The sequence below is a fragment of the Rhipicephalus microplus genome, unplaced genomic scaffold (genome assembly GCF_043290135.1).
Source record: "Rhipicephalus microplus isolate Deutch F79 unplaced genomic scaffold, USDA_Rmic scaffold_274, whole genome shotgun sequence".
Classification (NCBI taxonomy): domain Eukaryota; kingdom Metazoa; phylum Arthropoda; class Arachnida; order Ixodida; family Ixodidae; genus Rhipicephalus; species Rhipicephalus microplus.
The window spans coordinates 146,993-166,597 of NW_027464845.1; the positions used below are offsets into that span (position 1 = coordinate 146,993).

The 19,605-nt window shown below is 48.1% G+C and overlaps 1 long non-coding RNA gene and 1 pseudogene across 1 annotated transcript in view; one reads left to right on the forward strand and one right to left on the reverse strand.

Moving 5' to 3' along the window:
- Nucleotides 1–19,605, reverse strand: part of LOC142793090 (uncharacterized) — an 87,980-nt gene that overhangs the window by 57,159 nt on the left and 11,216 nt on the right. The window lies entirely within an intron of this gene.
- Nucleotides 5,628–6,987, forward strand: LOC142793089 (uncharacterized; annotated as a pseudogene).

Genomic DNA, 19,605 nt, shown 5'->3' on the forward strand with positions numbered 1-19,605 from the left:
TAAAAAATCATTTTCCGTTGACAACTCCAATCATTTACCAATTCAAGCCGATCCTGGATATCCCCGAATGGAACCAATCATCATTGATCAATTGGGGCTATTTCACCTCATATTAAAAATGAAAGCCTCGGCACCTGGCATAGATGGAATCGCTCCCCAATTTCTCAAACAAACTGCCACTTATTGTTCAGTCATTTTTTCACAGCTCTTTTCACAGTCATTACAAAATGCCTCATTGCCCAGTGACTGGAAGGCGGGGAAGGTGGTTCCTGTGCCTAAACCAGGTGACTCATCTAATCCTTCTAACTACAGGCCCATCACTTTGACTAGTATTCCATGTAAGCTTCTCGAACACATAATCTATTCTAACTTAATTATATTTCTCGAAGAAAATAACTTCTTTCACAACAGTCAGCATGGTTTTAGGAAACACTACTCATGTGAAACCCAACTACTTCTCTTCACCAACGACTTATTTTCAGCTTCTGACACTGGCTCCATTATCGATTGCATTTTCCTTGATTTTCAAAAAGCTTTTGACACCGTTTCTCACCGTTTACTCCTACTAAAACTAAGCATGCTAAATATTGACTCAAACACATTACGATGGATCGAATGCTTCTTATCTAACAGAACCCAACATGTAACAGCTAACGATCATGACTCACGCAATTGTTCAGTAATCTCTGGTGTGCCGCAAGGTTCTGTCCTTGGACCCTTACTCTTTCTAATTTATATTAATGACCTTCCATCCAGCATTACATCAACAATCAGGCTATTTGCCGACGATTGTGTCATCTACCGCATAATAACTAACTCTCATGATTCATCACTACTTCAATCTGATCTTGACAACATTACATCTTGGTGCTCACTCTGGTCAATGAAACTAAATATTGGCAAGTGCAAAATAATGAGGATCTCTCGAGGAAGTACTGACTGCACTAGCCCTGTTTATTCAATTTCTAATTTTCTGTTGTCGTCTGTCAATACTTACAAATATCTTGGTGTTCACATAGATAACAATTTAACATGGAATAATCATGTCAGTTATGTGATTAACAATGCTAACCGCACTCTCGGCTTCTTGCGCCGTAACTTTTCATTAGCACCTGTTTCATTAAAACTTCTTCTTTATAAAACACTAGTCAGATCTAAACTCGAATACGCCTCATCAATCTGGGATCCTCATTCTTGTTCACTTGTTAATGCACTGGAAGCCATCCAAAATCGCTCAGCTCGCTTCATTGTCGCTAATTACTCCCGTACCGCTAGCATCTCATCAATTAAAAATTCCCTAGACCTTCCTACCCTTTCTAACAGGAGGAAACAGGCCCGACTCTGTCTCTTTCACAAAATTTTTTTTATGAATCCTGAAATAAAGGGCACATTGTTCTCGTCACCTTCTTACGTTTCATCTCGCATCGACCATAACTTCAAAGTCCATGTGCCACTCTGCCATACCAACATATACTTCCACTCCTACGTGCCGAAGACTTCATCCGAATGGAACCACCTTCCTGCCTCCATCGCCAGCAACCCTGATCATGCATCATTCAAGACTGCCATCTCTAACTTGTAACCACTCCTCTCTGTAACGCCGCAAATGGCATTGAGAGTATTTAAATAAATAAATAAATAAAAAATAAATAAAGCTAGCTCCCCACCTGAAGACTTCTTCAGTTGACCCCAGCCATTATGATAAAATGAAGGTGGGACCAGCATTCAGCCTTATCAACAGCGACACTGCTGCTGCAGTAGGCTTGCTTAATGGAACATTAGATAAACCAGCCTTGACAACTGCATGATTTCTTGAGATGATGTTTCGATGGTTCAGACTCATGACTTTCAGAACAACAAAACTGGTTTTGAGCCATTTTGATGATGTTGAGTATGGAAAGGCCCTTCAGTTTCTTGAAGAAACAATTGCACTATTTGAAAAAATATATATTGGTGATGAAAAAAAGCCACCTGGAAACTAGTGCAGACTGGCGTTATCCTAGCGACAACATCAGTGTTGCTACTGCAGGCACTGTTTCTTGAAAAGTACAACTTTATAACTTTCTGCTCCTGAGCAGCTTCGGCCAAGATGCCCTAGAGAATCTTTTCTCTACACTAAGGTGTAAGAACCCGGTGCCTCGTGTACTTGAATTCAAGTTTTCACTTCGAGCTGCTACGATAGCCCAGTTTCTGAGGCCAAGTAAGGACGGCACCTACACTGAAGAAGACTGCTTTCTCTTGACTGGCAAGGCCGATGACAACAAACCAAATGAAAGCAAAATATATGTTGTTCTTCCGTCTGACCTCCTTGATATTCAAGACTTAAAACATGAATCCTTGGAGTACCTTGCTGGTTATGTTGTTGCACAAGTGAAGAAGGCAAACTCCTGTCAAGCCTGTGTTGAAGCGATCACAAGCTCAGCCGAGGAAAACTAGCTCAGAATGCTGAAGTGCTACAACAAAGAGAAGCCGGCATTGACAGTCCCATCACCAGCTGTCTTGCAGTTAATAGAGGCTGCTGAAAATTATGTGTGCTTAAATGAAGATGCATTGATTGCAAACAGAGTTTCTGCATCTAAACTTCAGAGTACCATTCAAAGTTCCCTGTACTTGGGCAATTGCTTCCCTACATGACACTGCATATCGGACAAACTCCTTGCCACGTTTTCAAGAACTAGAATCTCCATTCTCGTGAAAAATAAGAACCATCTCCTTATGACAAAAATTCAAAGCTCACAGAAGTGTGGTAGCCGAAGCATTGGAATGCATGTTGCTGCAGGTAGCATTAGGTAGTACTGGTCAGGGTGTCTAGCAACCGGGAATTGTCAGGGAAATGATACACGCCGGGAAAAATCAGGGAATCGTCAGGGAATGTTGCCAAAATGAGAACCCAGTAAAGGAAAATGACTCGCGACTTGTTCCCCGGTGCGGAGCGCGCACTCAGCTCATCGTAATTGGCACAAACAGCCAACGGGGACAGATCCAATCCAAGCCAGTGGGGCAGCAGTGCCAAAGTTGACAAGTTTGGCCTTTTTTCTCCGTGGCCTGGCAACCTTGAGCAGTGCGCGCTGGGCATGCTGGGTATACACTTTTGTTGTTTTGGACCACCTCTTCTGTCCGCCATGTTTTGAAGGACGGAACCTTCCCGTGGCGGTGTGTTTTCATTTTTTTTCTGAAGAGAAGCCTTCTCACTGACGATGTCGGCGGCGAGAAAGTGCTCCTTTAACCCCTTAAGGGCTATGACGACCTGCGCTCGTCAAGAGCAGTTGCCACTATTTTGCTTATGACGAGTTGTGGTCGTCATGAGTTTTCCGCAATGCTCCTACAGGCTTTTGACGAGCCCGGGTCGTCAAACGGGGATTTACGGAACCTGTGCTGCCATCTATGTTTAAGCACCGCAAGTTCCGTCATTGGCGGTGGTATTAAATTATAGTTTGCACACTAGATGGCGGAATGTGTGCGCTTGTTTCCCGCGCGTTTTACAAACATGGCCTCATCCGTGCGGCGTTCTGATGCGGAGAATCTTCCTTCTTCAGACGATGAAAGCGAGAGTGATAAGGATGCCACCGTAGTGTTTTATTCTTCAAGTGAAGAAGACAGTGATGACGTTTTTACGGACAGTGACTCTGAAGGAGAAGACAGTAGCGATGATACAATGGCTAGCTCCCGTGAATGGTTTCGCATAGACCTCGACAACATCCCAGCCAGACCTCCACTGTTTGATTTCAGGGGTTTCACGGGACTGAAGATCACAGTAAGCTCTCCCCCTCATCCACTTGAGCTCTTTGAAGCTTACTTTGATGATGAGCTGCTTGATGTTATCGTCGTGGAGACAAACCGGTACGCTTCTCAGCTTCTGAATTCTAGCAAGCTGGGACAACATTCTCGCTTCCGAAAATGGTATGCACTTACGCGAGAAGAACTTCGCGTTTCTCTGAGCCTCCTGTTGCTGCAAGGCATTGTGCAAAAACCAAATGAAAGGATGTACTGGTCTAAAAATCGGCTGGTTGAGACTCCGGTCTTTGGCGAGATAATGTCCAGAAACCGCTTCGAACTAATAATGAGAATGTTGCACTTTGTCGACAACACGACAATCGAAAATTGTGAAGGACACCCTCAACCTCATCTGAGGAAAATCTGGCCGGTTTATCAGGCACTTCTTGAAAAATACCGGACATTGTATGTGCCGGAGCGGGACGTCAGTGTCGACGAGAGCTTGCTGCTCTTCAAAGGCCGGCTCAGCTGGAAGCAGTATATGCCCCTGAAGAGAGGGAGGTTTGGCATAAAGTCATTTTTGCTGTGCGAATCTTCAAGTGGGTATATATGGAACTCTGTAATTTATACAGGGAAAGAAACGAACATTGAGATCTCGTCAGAAGAAGCAGCAACCTTAGGAATGGCGACGAAAGTTGTTTTGAAGCTTCTGGAGCCCCTGCTAGACAAAGGCTACTGCGTCACAACTGACAACTTCTACACCTCACCAGAACTGGTTGACTTTCTTTTGAAGAGATCAACTGACATCTATGGCACGACGCGAGCCACTCGCAAAGACCTTCCGCCTGGTTTCGCCAAGGCAAAGCTCAAGAAAGGCGAGATGGTTGCCTTTCAAAGGGGCAAGTGCTTGGCTGTTCAGTGGATGGACAAAAAACTGGTGACGGTTCTATCTACAGTACATAGTGCTGAAATGGCGCGATTCATTGACAAAATGGGCATAGAAACCCTGAAGCCAGAAGTTATACTTGATTATAACCATACAATGGGAGGAGTTGACAGAGCAGATCACATGCTGGCGAGCTACTCAGTGCCACGGAAACGAAAAAAGATCTCCTACAAGAAGATCTTCCAACACCTCTTGGATGAGGCGACCTACAGTTCATTCGTTCTGTACCAGAAAGGAGGAGGCCGAGCATCTCATCTGAAGTATAGGCTAAGGCTTATTGATGAGATCATCACGAAGTACTCTCCCAACACCGGCACCAAGAAGAAAGGACGGCCAGGGCGCCCCCTGAACGCAAAACAGTTTGGTGAGCGCCACTTTCCATCGCACATACCACTAACAGAGAAGAAGCAAGAACCGACATGCCGCTGCGTAGTCTGCTACATGAAGCGAGATGTAAATGGCAAGAACATCCGCAAGGAAACCAGGACCTGGTGCAGGTGGTGCGAGAAGGCTCTCTGCGCAGTGCCGTGCTTTGAACGCTACCACCCGGATGGTAGCCTCAACTAGCTTCAAGTGAACTATCAAGAAATTGTTTGTTTTCTGCAAGGCAATTCAAACCCGACCCGTGCTTTCTGGAGTTGCAGAAATTAATTTGTGAATACACCAGAAATGCCCCAAATATAGGGTATTATATGGGGTAAAGAATGACCAATTAAACATGATTATCGACTATAAACAATTTTCGCAAATATTTTTGTGTTTTGAACACGTTTCTGAAGCATATCACATCATTAAAAAATTTGGCCATATTGGTGCATAATATATTTGTTTAATGAGCCCTTAAGGGGTTAATTCGGACTGGACGAACCAGAACATTTCGGAATATGCAAGCTGGATTAAGCCCGTGCAGAGTGATCCTCACAGTGCTCATTGCACACTGTGCTGCAAAACGTTTTCTTTAAGCAACATGGGAGGAACTGCACTTTCCAGTCACGCGTCCAGCAAGAAGCATCTTGCTGGTTTGAAGTGTCGGTCGAGCGCCTCGCAAACTGGTATGTTGTCCTTTTTTACGCCAGCGACGAACGCTTCGGCCAAATGTAGCGAAGACCGGACAGTTGCGCCCGAGGAGCCTGCCCCCACCACAAGTGCGAAGACATTGATGAGCGGCTTTCTTCTAAAGAGCGCTGTGACAAAGGCCGAAATAATGTGGTGCTTAAACGCGGTAGCGACTCACGGATCTTTTCGGTCAACAGCGGCGTCGGCCTCGCTCTTCCCTCTCATGTTTCCAGGATGTGAAGTCACTGAAAAACTTCATCTAGGGAAGGACAAGGTAGGGTATACGATTTGCCACGGTATTGCACCTTACTTTCGTAAGAATCTTCTATCAAGCCTTGCCGGTGTGCCGTTCTTAGTTGTTTCATTTGACGAGTCGCTGAACAGTGACCCAGAAGCAACAGATGGATGTGCTCGTCCGATATTGGGATGACACTACTGATGGTACTGTGAAAACGCAGTACCTAACTTCATGCTTCTTGGGGCACACGTGTGCGGAGGACCTGGCATCTGCATTCAGGAAGGCCACAGAAGAGCTCAAGCAAGCCAAGATACTACAAGTTTCAATGGATGGGCCGAATGTGAACATGAAGTTCCTGAGGTCACTGAAGGAGGAACTCAAGGAGTTGGATGAGAGTCACAATATCCTAGATATTGGAAGTTGCAGGCTGCACGTAATGAATGGAGCATACAAGGCAGGTCATGCTGCAACTGGCTGGGATGTGATAGGCTTTCTTCGCAGCAGCTACAACTTGTTCAAATGTGTGCCTGCACGTCGTGCTGACTACGTCACCTTTACAGGAAGTGCACTATTTTCCCTCAAATTCTGTGCTGTCAGGTGGCTCGAAAATGGGAAGGTAATCACCAGGGCGTTAGAACTTCTTCCTAACCTGATAAAGTTTGTGGAGGGCTCTGTGAAGGCAAAGAAGCAGCCTAGATGCTCTAGCTACAGTGCTGTTGCGAACGCAGTGAGGGATCAGCTGTTGCCAGTAAAACTGGCCTTCATGCTGTTAATTTGTGAGGAACTGGAGCCATTTTTCGCAGAATTTCAAACTGACAATCCAATGGTGCCCTTTCTTTCAACTGCACTGCACAATATACTGCGGTCACTGCTTGCAAGGATTGTCAAGAAGGAAGTGCTTGTTGCTGCAGACACACCCGCGAAGTTGCTCAAGATTTACTTAGAGAAGCTTGAGAACTGTATACCCGTACCTACCTTCGACATTGGGTTGGCTGCGAAGAATGAGCTCCGCAAGGTGCCCAAAATGCCATAGCTTACTTTGCACCAATTCAAGAAAGACTGTATTTCCTTTGTTAAAGCGTGCTGTCAGAAGGTGGCGGAGAGGTCACCATTGAAGTACAAGCTAAAAAGGGGTGCCAGCTGTTTGGACCCCACATTTGCATTGTCTCCAGAGGCTGGCCCAAAACTATTGACCCTGGCACTTGAAGTGCTTAGTCAGAGCAGCAGTGGATCACTGGTCTGCAAGCAGAGCGGGCCCATCGTTCTTACATAGAGGTCTGTTCATCGACTCTCAACCAAGAAAAATTGAAAAATTTTGACAGGAAAGAGCAGAGACTGGACGTTCTGTGGCCAGATCTCTGCTCACATGATCACAAAGAGCTGCTGTCTTTTATCAAGATCATCCTCTGTTTGTCTCACGGCAACACTGCCGTAGAAAGAGGCTTCTCGGTCAACAAAGAATGCCTCGTCGAAAACTTGAAAGAAGACTCGCTGATAGCACAACGACTGGTGCATGATGCGGTGTTGGCGGCAGGCGGCGTGGAAAAAGTTCTAATTACTGACAAGATGCTGCAGATGGTTCGGAATTCCTACAGCGTCTTCAGAGAGGAACTGCAGAAAAAGAAGGCAGAAAGATGAGTGGAGTCAGGTGTTCAGAAGAACAAGAAAAGAGTGGCTCTTGTCAAAGAACTGGAAGAAAAGAAGCGAAGGCTGCTTAGTGACTCGCTGACGGAAGCTAGTCTCCTGCAAGAAAAAATAGATGCTCTTAAGAAGTAACAGATGAGTGCTTCAAGAACTCTTGTGCAGTGGCTGACACACACAGCAGAAGCCGATGTGTGTTTGCATAGACTTTGTGCAATAATACTCTAGTCAGCGACTATAATTTGCGGTGAATTATTTATGTTTGCCCTATAAATAAAACAATGTTTTGTCGTCTGCACTAATGATCTTACATGTATTGCCGCCTATGCAGAGGTCAGGAAATTTCACTTGAAATTGTCAGGGAAAACCTGGAGAAGTCAGGGAATCTTAAAATAATAATTTGCTAGACACCCTGCTGGTAGAAAAGTTTGTGTAAAATGTATGATGTCTCTTGTACTATTGTAAGTGTGGCTATTCTTTGTTTTTGCATTTTAATAGTTATTTAAGCTACCCTTACTGTTCAGTGCCAGCTTCGTGTCATGTCCTTTTGTTCACTTGGAAGCACATCCTGAGCGTATTTCATGCATTGAATGTGTAATTAAATACACTAGTAAGTACCTGCATTACTCTGTACTTTGCATTGTGGGTGGCCTGTGCCGCAGCTTTTGTCTGCAAGCATAACCTTACGGAGTTGTACAACTTAGTGTCATTATATTTTTGTGCTGCATGTGTATATGGATGGATGGATGAAAAACTTTGTTCAGCTCCTGCAAGGCGGAATGTGTATATGTCAAGCCGTTATGGTAAATAGGTGGTAGTTGCTGTTACTGTACTGCTCATGTAGTGATAATTGTGTGGTATTATGAAAATTTGTCTAAGTTTGTGTATCATTCACGCTTTCGTTTTAAACAAATAATACTCTTGTTCCTACATTATGATCTCTTCTATATTTCATATTGTTCTGTACGCATTGTCTATTTCTTGTATTGTGTCATTCCCGTTGTATTGCTGATCCTGCCTAAAGTATGGCATTCGTACTGGCTGTATGTTCTAAAATAAATAAAGAAATACCACATAGCCATTGCTACTGGCCATCACTGTATTTCCTGAATTGTGTTTTTCCCACTGTATCGCTGACCCTTGCCTAAAGTATGGCATTCGGACTAACTGTATATTCTTAAATAAATAAATAAATACCATATAGGAGGGTTGCACGTGACGTCATCCGCTTGCGCTAGCGGCGTTTGCCTCTACCGCCATGTCAATGGTCTAAGCGCGCCCTTTTTGAAGCGGTGAGCGGCAGTGAGAGGTTGTGTGCATGCTGTACGTACGGTACCAACGTGGTGAAATTCGACTGAGTGCTTAAGCGCGTGACTTCCGAAGTCCGGCGAAACTTCGCTATGAACATAAGGTTCACATTTGCAGCGGATATCGACCCGTTCGACTTCAGCAGCGATGAAGCTGTGTGGGATTTGAAGTGTTATTCCCGCATCAAGCTCACGGACATTAAGGACCACCTTGTTGGCGGCACAAGCTTTGCAACAAGGGACGAGCTTAAAGCCTGTAAATTGATGGACACCTAAAACTATGTCGCTAGCGGATGGGTCCAACAGCATCGAGTTAGAGACCTCGGAGACGGCCGCCGTGTCGTCGAAAACGTGACTGCTTTTCCTTGCTCAGTGCTCGGACGAATAATTCTTTTTTTTTTTCACCGCGGTGATGTCGTTTCCCGAATTCTTTGTGTGGAAGGGCTTCACCATTTGCAAGAGCATGTGAGGTGATACAATTGTCATAGTTTGTTCATGGTTGAGCCCAAGCCGCTTGCGATCAAAAATGCTCTTTGCTGCGGGGTCCAATGACGCGCGTCGGGCAGTTGCGCACCCAGAAATCACATAGTCTCGATTGTAACTGATCGACGTTAATGTGCTCAGCTCTTTAAAGCATGGGTAAACGAGAACGCACTGCGTCGCTGACTGTTTACTAACACAGATAAATCAGTAACACGTAGCACCTACCTGAATGATACCGCAGATAAGCAGCGATCGCGGTCGTAGTGCGCACGCTCGTCTCCTGCTGCGTAAACAAAGCTCCATAGCACGTCGCGAAAACCCAAGTTTTCCACCACAAACGCGAACCTCTAAGATGTTGCATAGGTTCTGAACACTTATCGGAAATTAAATGTTTAACGCACACGTGGTATATTGTGTGGCTGAACCATCCAAACCATTTCAATAGGTTCACGATCATTCTAGGTATGGAAGAAAAAAAAAAGCCGACCTCAGACGCATTCTCATGACCAGCCTTCTCACTCGAGTGATTGTAGCAACCAAATAAGGCACAGTTCACCATTATGAGCACAGGAATCTTGCACAGGCGCGCAGTCGTGAGTGTAACTCGTACTAGTGTACGTTCTGCGACTGCTTGCCCGCGGCGGCAGGGAGGGAGACCACAAAGATGGATGCGCTGCCTCTTCGACGCTGGCGCCATCTCGTGGGCCACGCCCCAGTGCAACCCTCCTATAGCCACTGGCCATCACCGTATATTTCCTATATGTATCGCTCACCACTGCCTAAAGTATGGCATTCTGACAGGCAGTATCTTCTTAAATAAATAAATAAATACCCCATATCCACAGCTACTGGCCACCAAATAATAAAACTATATCATAAAGTACATTATTGTCTTCTCTGTTACTCTTAGGTTACCCTCACACTCGGATACTAAACGAAATGTCTCGGTAAGCAGCAATGCTATTTCACTGATGAAAAGCACCAAGCTGCGAACTAACATAGGAAAAACATCAGAAGCGATATAAAATCGTCAGCAAAATAAAGTGCAACAATAGCTAGGCCAATTCGCGGGCGTTTCACTTAAGGATCTTTAATTCTTGAGAAGCTTGTGCGCTTCAGGGAGGCACAAAGGCAAATCGAAAAAGCATAAACACACTATTAAAAATCCACGCGGTGATTCAAGGTTACGTACCGACGTTGCTCATATTGTTACGGGAGAATAACTTTACTTTATAAAACGAGGAATAAACTCGGTGGTGGACAAGATGGCGCCCAGTTGGCTCACAGATCTGACAACATCGTCTTTCTCTTTGTCTTCTTCGTCGTTCTCATCCTACCGTTACATGATTTCCCCGGCGGCTGGAGCACCGACCCGGTGCTAATCAGGAGGCACTGGAGTAATACGGTTTGAGTCGCGTAACATGCACTACGTCAGTGTGAGGGTGAAGGATGGCGGGGTCCGTAGGGGTGATTTCGTATGTGACGTCAGTTACTTGGCGTAAGATACGGTAGGGACCTGAATAGCGTGGGAGTAACTTCTCCGAAAGTCCAACGCGGCGCGAGGGGAACCATAACAGAACGAGATCTCCGGGTGTGAAGTGGACGTCACGATGGCGGGCGTCGTATACGCTCTTCTGATTGTCCTGGGAGTCGAGTAAGCGTCGTCGAGCAACTTGGCGTGCCGCTTGGGCCTTCATTATTGCATCACGAGCGTACTGAGACTTGTCATTTAGTCCGGCCGGCAGGAGGGTGTCGAAAGGTAGCGCAGGGTCACGGCCGAACAACAGAAAAAAAGGAGAGAACCCAGCGGTGTCGTGTCTGGAAGAATTGTACGCGAATGTTACAAACGGTAACGTAGTGTCCCAGTCGCGGTGATCGGCGGAGACATACATGGAGAGCATGTCGGTGAGAGTGCGATTGAGGCGCTCCGTTAGACCATTTGTTTGTGGATGGTAAGCAGTCGAGAGCTTGTGTTTAGTGGCGCAGGAGCGGAGGAGGTCATCAACCACTTTGGAAAGGAAGTAGCTGCCTCGGTCGGTAAGGAGTTGTCGAGGGGCGCCATGATGTAAGATGACGTCCTCCAAAAGGAAATCGGCCACGTCAGTTGCACAGCTGGTTGGAAGGGCCCGTGTGATCGCGTATCGGGTAGCATAATCGGTTGCTACTGCAATCCACCGATTACCCGCAGCTGACGTAGGAAAAGGGCCAAGCAGGTCCACGCCAACACGGTAGAATGGGTCTTGTGGGATGTGCAGTGGCTGAAGACGTCCGGCCGGAGGGGCATTTGGTTTTTTCCGTCGTTGACAAGGGTCGCAGGCTGCAATATAACGGCAGACGTCGCGGTACATGCCAGGCCAGAAGAAGCGCCGGCGAACTCTGTCGTAGGTCCGTGACACGCCGAGGTGACCCGCTGTAGGTGCATCATGAAGCTGGGCGAGAACAGTGTGACGCAATTGAATGGGAACGACGAGTAGTCTTTCGGGGCCGTCAGGACGCATATTGCAACGGTACAATACACCATCATGTATTTCAAACATTCGAAGGGAAGGGTCGGGCCTCACCGATGTGAGCCTTCGGATAATACCGTCCAAGAAAGTATCTCGTCGCTGCTCGATTCCAATGTCATGAAACGCGGATAGAGAGAAAACGTCGATAGGAAGGGTGGTTTTAGAGGAGTCGCCGTCTGGAGGGTCGACAGGATACCGGGACAAGCAGTCCGCATCTTGATGCAGGCGGCCGGTTTTATACAGGACTGAGTAATCAAATTCTTGAAGGCGCAGCGCCCAACGGCCAAGACGGCCTGAAGGGTCTTTAAGGGACGAAAGCCAACACAAGGCGTGGTGATCTGTGATTACTGTGAATGGCCGGCCGTACAAATAGGGACGAAATTTACCGACTGCCCAGACAAGTGCCAAACATTCCCGTTCGGTTATTGAATATTTTCTTTCAGCAGGCGAAAGAAGGCGGCTGGCATAAGCAACAACACGGTCTCGTCCTTGTTGTTTCTGGGCGAGGACTGCACCGATGCCATAGCCACTTGCGTCTGTACGAACTTCTGTTGGAGATGAAATATCAAAGTGGGCGAGGATAGGCGGAGACGTAAGCAGACACACTAGATTTTGAAACGCATCTGCTTGCTCAGGGCCCCAGATAAAGCCAGCGTCTTTTTTGAGAAGTTGAGTGAGAGGGCGTGCTACGTCGGCGAAGTTTTTAACAAAGCGGCGGAAGTAAGAACAGAGGCCAACGAAACTGCGAACGTCTTTGGTACAGGTTGGTACAGGGAAATCTCTTACTGCGCGTATTTTATCTTGATCAGGGCGAACCCCCACGGAATCAACGAGGTGTCCGAGGACAGAAATTTCACGACGGCCGAAGTGGCACTTTGCCGAATTGAGTTGCAGGCCCGCCTTACGAAAGACAGATAAGATTTTCGATAGCCTTTCAAGGTGCGTCGCAAAAGAAGGCGAAAAAACGATAACGTCGTCCAGGTAGCACAGGCAGATGGACCACTTGAAGCCGTGCAACAGAGCGTCCATCATACGTTCGAATGTGGCGGGCGCATTACATAAACCGAATGGCATCACTTTAAACTCGTAAAGGCCGTCGGGAGTGATAAACGCCGTCTTCTCACGGTCCATGTCATCAACGGCAATCTGCCAGTACCCAGAGCGGAGGTCAATGGAGGAAAAATATTTTGCGCCGTGAAGGCAATCCAGGGCATCGTCTATGCGTGGTAAAGGGTAGACGTCCTTCTTCGTTATTTTGTTTAAATGGCGATAATCGACGCAAAATCTCCAGCTGTTGTCCTTCTTCTTTACAAGTACAACAGGGGACGCCCAGGGACTGCATGAAGGCTCGATGATATTCCGAGAAAGCATTTTGTCGACCTCCTGTTGGATGATGCGCCGCTCTGCATGGGAAACACGGTAGGGTCTCCGATGGATGGGACTCGTATCGCCTGTATCAATCCGGTGCTTAACAATGGACGTCTGGCCGAGTGGGCGGTCGCCAAGGTCGAAGATGTCCCAAAAAGATGCAAGCAGGGAACGCAGGTCGTTAGCTTGTTCTTTCGGCAAGTCGGGGGCAATCATCTTGGTTAACACACTTTGGTCTGATGGAGGAGTAGACGAAGTTTTTTCGGCACTCGGGATGCTGTCATAACTTAGAGTGCAAATATGGCACTCTGCCGCCGGCACGATCTCGGCTAGAGATATACCACGAGGGAGGACTTGTGTACATAGTGAAAAATTCACTAAGGGTAGGCAGGATGCATTGGCCGTAATAGTGATGACGGTGTGAGGAAACGCAACGTTGTGCGAAAGCAGGACGTCAACATTGGGGGACACAATATAAACACCGTCTGGGACAGGTGGAACAGGGGAGACGCCTATGTAAGCTACTGTTCGTTGAGGGAGACGCAGGTGTTCTGTAGAACAAAGCCGACTTGGAGGGCAACTTGGAGGATCAACAACATTAGGTAGAGCGAGTTGCACTATACCGGCAGAGCAGTCTATCAAGGCCGAATGTTCAGACAAAAAGTCTTGGCCCAAAATTATGTCATTAGGGCAGTGTTCTAAAACATAAAACAGAACTGATGTGTGGTGTCCGGCGACGCTGACGCGAGCTGAGCACACACCAATTACGGCGACTTTTCCACCATCGGCCGTTCGGACCACAGGAGTTGGGCCAGGAGTAAGGACTTTCTTCAGCCGTGCTCTAAGGTCAGCGTTCATGATAGACACGTGTGCGCCAGTGTCAATGAGGGCTGTAGTAGGTACACCGTCGACGTCAACATTGATAAGGTTCTGATGTGCGGGCAAGGTCAGTAGAGGATTTTGGCATCGGGTCGGTATTGCAGCATCACCTCCAAGAGCTGCTCCCGTCAGTTTTCCGGAGGTGAACGCCGGAACGAGCTTGGGGACGGCGATCGGCGAGATGGGGGCGAGCGGGAGAAACGGCGTTGTGGCGAAGGGGAGCGGCTGGATCGGGGGCGCGAGGAATTCTCAGGCGTTAGCGGCTCTGTTTTCGGTGATGAGCGTGAATTCCAGACAGGTGGGCGATGGGGCGGAGGGTGAGGCCACGGAGCAGAGCTGGACCAAGCACGGCAGTGACGCGAAATGTGGCCTATACGACCGCAATTGAAGCATATCGGCCGGTCGTCTGGGGTGCGCCATACCGCCGGGTCGCGATAATGTGGGCTGGCAGAAAAACGTCGGTTGGGCGGAACAGTCACGGGTGGATTTGGTGTGGCGTAGTCTGGACGATGAATGGAGCAGACGTTTAAGCCGGCGTTGGCCAGTTCTTGCCTCACGACGGTCTGTATGAGAGAGACGGTGGCGTGATAGCTTTCGGAGTTGGGGGAGGCTGACACGAGTGGAGCTGCGGCTTCTATTTCCCGACGGACAATACGGACAACGTCACCGGGACTTTCCGTAGAAGGCAGGCGAGGGTCTTCGCATGTGGATGTTGCAGCCGTGTTTGGAAGCCGGGCAAACTGGTGGAGAACACGGCGGCTCTTCGCTTCTTCAAAGCGCCGGCATTCAGAAATAATGTCGTGGACCGTAGATGAATTCTTGAACACAAGAAGGTGAAAGGCGTCATCTGCTATGCCCTTAATAATATGGCCAACCTTATCGGCTTCGGACATCTGCGAGTCTACCTTGCGGCACAAAGCGAGCACGTCCTGAATGTACGTGAGGTATGATTCGGTGCACGTCTGAACTCGACGTGCGAGCTCGTTTTGGGCGGCGCGTTGACTTCCCACAGGCCTGCCAAATAGCTCCCGGAGCTTTTGCTTGCATAACTCCCAGCTAGTCAGTTCTTCCTCGTGCGTCTCGTACCAGACCTTTGCGGTACCTCTGAGATAAAAAATCACGTTGGCCAGCATGAGCGTTGGATCCCATCGCATACGTACACCCACTCGTTCGTATGACTTCAGCCAGGCTTCTACGTCAATGCCATCAGTGCCAGAAAAGGTACCTGGATCTCTCGGGGGCTCCAAGATGAGGGTTGACGGTCCAGTTGGAGAAAGCACGGACGTAGTTGGAGAAGGCACGGTAGTCGGGGAAGGGTCGGCATTGTTGACTGCAGTCGCCATGGGGGAGACCACTAGGCGCCCGCTACGAAGCTCCGTTTTGCGTGAAGTGAGTACCCCGCACCTCCCACCAATGATGTTACGGAAGAATAACTTTACTTTATAAAACGAGGAATAAACTCGGTGGTGGACAAGATGGCGCCCAGTTGGCTCACAGATCTGACAACATCGTCTTTCTCTTTGTCTTCTTCGTCGTTCTCATCCTACCGTTACAATATCAGGAATACAACCGCATTCACACACGCGCACACAAGAAGCCTTGTCGAAGAAATTTAACTACACCATGGTGTTCCGCGCAGGTAGGTCGCATTTGCAACACGAACAAATTCGACGATCGGCGATGACACGCCGCTTTGGAATGTCGTGGCGCTTGCGTTGACCTGTAGCACAGAATAGCAAAAGACACTCAAGTGGTCGGGAAATCGCCGCACGCAGTGAGAAGAAAACTGTTAGCGCAAGCGTTTCCACCAAATTTTAGCTTCCACACACGTGCGCAGGATGTTTACTTTCAGCGAGGATCGCGTTTCAGCAACGCCATGTCGAAATTTTTTCACTTCGTATGGCTGTCAGATGCATTGTTCGACCGAAGTGACCGCTATATGTACACAGCACACTTACGAGCAAGAAAGGCGGAGAGCAATCGGATTAAGCGCACGCAGTCGCGAAGGTATGGCCAATACAGCGACCAAGGCAGGCGCCATGGGCAGCCGCGGGTAAACTCGCCTCGTGTTGTCTTCGGTCCCGGCTCGTTGTTCTTTCCGTGAAGGGCTTCGACTATTTTGTGAAATGAAAGCGAATCAACGCGCCTTCGTTTTTTTAATTATATGCAGCTAATTTAGGTTGAACAACGCAATGTAATACGAACGCGAATAAACAAGATGTAAACATGCCGAATCTAGGCGATCAAACATTTTTTTCCGCTCTCTTTTTCAATGTTTATTTGAAATAAAGGCACAGCTTTAACATTTTGGGCCCTTATTTCGGCTTTCATCACAGTCAGGCATCAGTAGCTTTTATTTCCTGGCATGTCAGATATTTTTCCAACAGCTGAATGCCGTGCTTAAAGCTGGGCGTCGTCTGCTACAGGAACTTTCTAGGTGGCGCGCGCGGCAGATGTCGCTACCTTGAAAATTATGGAGGGACATTAAACAACTCTCGACTGACGAGCCCCTATGCGCCGCATATGAAAAACGCCTAGCTGTTACGGGAGCGTCTATTTGCACCTCAACAGCTCGGGGTCACGTGACCCAAGTTGCAACGTCACGTATGACGTCATTGGTTAAAGCGATCGGCTTCAACTGGCTATGTCTTATTGTGACTACGTCTTGTTAAGCGACTCTAAGGTTGCTAAGGTTACGTGATAAAAAAAAAAAAGAGGGAAGGCTTGTTTTGTTGTCATGGTTCGCGAATCCCCCAGCGTGGTTGTGTGCCTATAGTTTCTAGGATCTACTCTACTCTACTACGCGTGGTCGTCATCCACGCTGCGTAGTTCGTTGGCGGCTTGATTATGGCAGATGAAGCAATCGTACGATCGCATCTCCTGGACTTTGAGAGTGGCGAACACAACTGGCGTGGATACGTGAAGACCGATCAAGAACTGGAGCACCTAGAAAGAGCCCTTCTCGGCCTAGGAGTGTCATTCAAGGTGACATCCTCCAGGAAACATGCCGAAGAAAACCTACATAAGGCAGGAAAGCGTAAGTATATAAGCGTTGATTATTAAAATCTAAGGGCATTTCTGCTTTTTTTGTGATTGTTTAGCCATTTTCACGAGTATTACTAAGTGCGGTGATATGTACATGTACCTTACGCAGTTCTGTTAGGATAAGAAGTCTGAGTTTTCTTCAATAAAACTAGTTGTTAGAAAGCGCTTGTCCGGTGTGTATCTCTTCTTTGTCCCTGTGTTTTCTTGCGCGCTTCTCAAGGATAAAATCTGCGTTCCTTTGCGAACCCCATAGTTCACTATACCTCCGGGATTGACGCGCGTGCACCATTAGACAAAAGGGAGTGTCTAGCGTTACGTCTAGACGTAACGACAGCAGCCATTGCAGTTACGTCTTTACGTAAGATTAAAGTTACGTCCAGCGTGACAACAACACAAATGCAGTCTGTTAGGCTCGCTGAACCGATCGTCTCCAGTGGCGCAGAGGGTAATGCGTCGTGCTCGAAACTGCGAGGACGTTGGTTCGAACCTCGCTGCTGTGCTACACTTTTTTTTCTTTTCGTTTTTTTTTTCTTTAGTTCTTCCCGGGCGCCGTAATATTTTTTTTTAAGGAAATCGCCTTGGATAATTATTAAACTCAAGTGTGCATTGTGAAGCAGACGGTGGACGTAACCTTAGCAGCTGATTATCGTTACGGCTGGACGTAACTACACCTTACGCAAGAGCTACTTCTAGACGCAACGATAGGAGCCATTCAACGGCTCCTATCGTTCACAACCGTTCAACGCAGGCAGCGTCTGCTAGAGGTGCACGCCTCACGAATCAACTGCCACAAAAGCGTTTAGAATCTGTTGAGTACGAGTGGAGTTAGGTTTGTCACACTCTGTAGGCACTTCCTCTCTTATTACGTCTCCACAAGCACGCTGGAAGCTAAGCAGGGGAATTTCGCACAGGAAAAAGAAGTTATGTCATGCGCATGTGAGCGCTTTCTTTTCTTCGAGCACATGGTTACCTTCAGTATGATAGTGAGCAAGCGCACGGGCATATCGCGTTGCAGTGGGCTCTCCCTGGTGGTGGAACTTTTGGTGGGACGTTAAGTGTGACCATGGCCGACCTATGGACTCGTATCTTCGGGAAGACGACATCACCCTTTTGGACTTTGCCCCGTTTGCCAGTCCCCTTGCGGCTGAGCTGACCTTGCCACTTGGCCTCGGACAGCCTCTTTCACAGGCTGGCCTCGGTCTTTAGGAGGGGGGAATGTGGGAATCGAGCGTGCCGTCCCCTTTGGCGCCTCGTTCCCCAGCTAGCGTGTGTGTTGGCCCCACGCGGCTCGAGCGCCGGGAACCGCTGCTAATCGGCAGTATGGCGACCACGGTGGTGGCGCCAGGCCTCTTTGTCTGGTGCGAGCCATGTGTCGGCTTCCCGGCGCGCGGCACACGTCCGGGCATATCTGGACAAGCCACCGCGCTAGCTTACGTCACTGTGCAACGCCTGTCCTCATTGGCCGCCAGTGACAACCCCCTTCCCCCTGAGCTCGCTTCTGTCTGGCGCGGGCTTGCCCGCGTCAGATGCTCTCAGGCCCGCACGAGAGGTTGACGCGCTGCTCTGGCAGGCGGCTTCTCGTTCGTGCACTCGACTGCTGCCCCTTTGTGTAATAGTCGTAGCGCCACTGGCAAGCGTACATGATCGGTCTTGGGAGTTACCCTGACGGCCCGCAAACCCATGATTGTCGCACTGTGCTGCATCTTGGGTTAATAAACCCGTGTTTGTTGACAACCTGCCTCGAGTGCCTTTTCTGCGCCGTGTTGGAGAGTCGACGAACCCAGCTGCAGCGTCTTTGTTCGCTGCGGCAGTGGAGAACGTCGCGTCCCTGCCCGGTCGCCTCGTAGGTTAAGCGTCGTGCAAACCTATCTCCACACACTTAAGGAACAAAGGACACAGTACATCACAGTGCAAACCAAGAAATAGGCATTTATTTGCACCTTTTACACAGCAAGCCCGCTAGCGGAGTTATACAAATAATAGCATGTCAGTGTAACACGCTGTAGAATCGACAATGTTTGACTCACCATGCCCAGTTAAGCAGCGAGTAAAGTTTAACCCTGCAAGAAAGCCAAGCATATGCAGTTTGGGGTCATGTATCACAAATAGAGGTGTATTCGGGTCAATGGAAAGGAGCCTGTGGAGCTCCTTATGACATGCAATGCGCTCCAAAGAACAAAAAAGAGGCATTCATCCCTTTGGGCCCTACGTGTCCTCACTATCAGGTAGCACCACTGTGGGGGAGCTGGCTGACAAGGCATGTAAACGCTATCAGGGAACGAGAGCATCCCTACATCCCCCAGCAAAGCACACACTATGTATGTGCTCTGTGAACAGGAGGCAGTTCATGTGGCGTAAATGTCATTATAGCATGTCCGTGCACTGGCGACACCACCCCTTGTTGATATCACTGGCATTTGG